We start from the raw sequence: 3,051 nt of genomic DNA on the forward strand, positions 1-3,051 counted from the left end.
AGGTGTCCATATGCACCCCTATTTGTACTGCAGACTATATTTAAATATCAGGCTCCAGCATCAAACAGCCACTTTGTGACAGATGACCTTCTACACCTTCTCCTTCTACACGGGTTCAAATCGGTAATGCCGTTATCAATGCAGCAACATGCAATTAGCACCACTGCTTTGGGCTCCAAATCCTCAAAGTTTGCTCAAAGAAACAGTCCTCACTTCTGTCTGCCTTCCATCTCAACAAAGTACAGAAGCACCCACTCCCAGCTCCCAGGTCTCCTGCCACCACTTCTTGTCACTAGAGATGTTGTTCAAGATAGAAGAAGTGTGTCAGGGCAAAGTCAGGCAGCATGCTCTAGCGAACAGAGCTCTGGGCCAAGGAGACCCAGAGTCAGGCCCAAGATCTGCCATTAACTCACCTGCTAACCATGCTGCGATGCTCTCGGCCTCAGTTTCTTTGTCAGTAAAAGGAGCAGAGTAGGGGAGGTCAGTTCAAAGATGACTTCATGATTCTACTTGCTAGGGTCTCTCTGGAACCTGTTTTCTTTCTCTTAGCTGTCCCTGTACAGTCACCGAAGCATCTATACTTGATCTAGTTGTGCTCAGATTCCTGCGTTCCACCAAAGGGCCAAGTATCCCAAGCCGGAAGGAGGCCAGTAATCAGCTATAAATTTGTTTCAGCCTTTTCAAACCAACTCCCCAAGGTCTCCAGAACTTCTGTTTGCAAGCATGCCTTTAAAGCAGAACTTATGTGTCTTCTAAGGAGCAGGTTTTAGCATTTAACATAAAGATTAGGAGTTTGGGTCAGAGAGAAATCCCAAACGTCACGTCCAGGAGAGTAGACAGACTTGGGTTTGAGTCGGTCCAACCCCCCCATGCTGTGTGACCTTCAGCATATTACATAAATCCTCAGGATCCCCATTTCTTCACCTGTAAAATGGAAATGCTAATAATAGAACCTACCCCAGTGAGTTCTTCTGAGGACTAAAATAAGACACATGCCCTTCCCAGGGCATCGTGGACATTCAAATCCCTGAACATCCTGTCTGCCTGAAGTTCCAGCCACCCACGCATCTATCAGAGGTCCTCAGATAGAAATGGTGGTAATGCTGGTAACTCGAGAGGGAAAATGAGTGGGACGGGCCAGCAGGCAGCCAAAAAACAAACAAAATGAAAACAAAGAAGGGAAGCAACAGATCATTTCATAGTATTCCAAATGAGCCTTTGACTACGTTCAGCTTTGAACTCCTTGTTTCGAGGTTGTGCTTGAGACTTCGGCTGTGGTTTCCAAAATGCACTTTCTTTTTTCCCAGAAACAATCCAAGAAATGCCCTACAGGTGGGGTAGAAGAACAACTTGGCTTCATTCCTCCCTTGCACCTGTTAGAGTCCCCACTACTTAGTCCGAGGAAAAGGGAAGGCAGAAACTTCCTGAGAAAGTCCTACTGGCTCCTTCCTAGACTTTAGAGCCCTGAACTGAAGTTAGAAGAATGCATTAGCTTTGAAGCATGCCATTTTGCCCTCTCACTCATCGAATTCAAGATCAAGATGATCTAAGCCTGGCTTAGATGCTTGTAAGAAGAGACGCCCCCTCTCTTTTTTCACTGGCCTGAGAAGGTTTTCTCTCCAACCTCTTCTTGGGACTTCTGAGAAATGGCAGTGCAGAGCACAGATGCCGGAAGCATTTTGATCTGCAATTGTTTTCATTTTCCCCTTTAGGAGTAAGAGCAATTGAAGAAAAGTAAAGTCGAATTATCTTCAAATAGGGGAAGAAATGCATAACCAAACAAAATCACAAAATGCTCTTTTTGCTGAGAAAAACCTATTCTGTCTCTTTTTTAAAATGGTTATTGGGGCGCCTGGGTGGCTCAGTCGGTTAAGCGTCCGACTTCGGCTCAGGTCATGATCTCGCAGTTCGTGGGTTCAAGGCCCACATCGGGCTCGGTGCTGAGAGCTTGGAGCCTGGAGCCTGTTTCAGATTCTGTGTCTCCCTCTCTCTGACCCTCCCCTGCTCACGCCGTCTCTCTCTCTCTCTCTCAGAAATAAATAAAACATTAAAAAAATTTTTTAAATGGTTATTGATTTGTTTTGAGAGAGAGCGAGAGCACGTGGTGGAGGGGCAAAGAGAGAGGAAGAGAGAAAATCCCAAGCAGGCTCTGCACCCAGCACAGAGCCTGATTCGGGGCTCGACACGGGGCTTGATCTCAAGACAGGGATCATGACCTGTGCTGAGATCAAGAGTCAGACACTCAACCGACTGAGCTACCAGGCAGCCNGAATATTGTGTCAAGGCATTTAATAAATACTATTTAATGGGATGATGACAAAGATGATGGTTTTAATAAGAGCAAAGACCTCCCCACCACACACACATCTTAGCCTTCTCTTCTGTAACAGAAACCAATGTCCTTTCTTTCCTCTCTCCTTGTAGATTGCCTTTTCTAGAGAATATTGCAAAAGGGTTCATAGCAGTGGATTCATGTCTACTTACCAGCTGTGTGTCTTCAGACAAGTTATTTACTCTCTCTGTCTTTTAGTTTTCTCATTTTACTTTTATTTTTTTCATATTTATTTTTGGGAGAGTGCAAACAAGTGAAGGAGAGAGAGGGGGACAGAGGATCTGAAGCGGGCTCTGTGTTGACAGAGTGACAGCAGTGAACCTGATGTGGGGCTTGAACTCATGAACAGTGAGATCATGCCCTGAGTTGAAGTTGGACGCTCAACCGACTGAGCCACTCAGGCGCCCCAGTTTTCTCATTTTAAAACGAGAACAATAGTACCTCTCTTTTGCAGTTCGGTTCCACTGATTAGAACGATTTAACACATGCAAGGAACCTGGCACACAGGAGATGTCATGGCGGCCCTCCACCAGAAGGATCACGATGAGAGTCTGACCACAAAAACACACCCCATCAAGCCCCACTTGCTCCAGGAAATGGCCATCTGCCAACAATATTCCACCCTTAACACTGAATAATCCTTCCTCCTTTGAAATGTCCCCACTATGCTTGCTTACCTCCTTGCAGGCAACCAAGAACCGTCAACTGTACTTGAAGAC

This window comes from Crocuta crocuta, unplaced genomic scaffold, assembly GCF_008692635.1.
Source record: "Crocuta crocuta isolate KB4526 unplaced genomic scaffold, BGI_CrCroc_1.0 scaffold241, whole genome shotgun sequence".
Classification (NCBI taxonomy): Eukaryota; Metazoa; Chordata; class Mammalia; order Carnivora; family Hyaenidae; genus Crocuta; species Crocuta crocuta.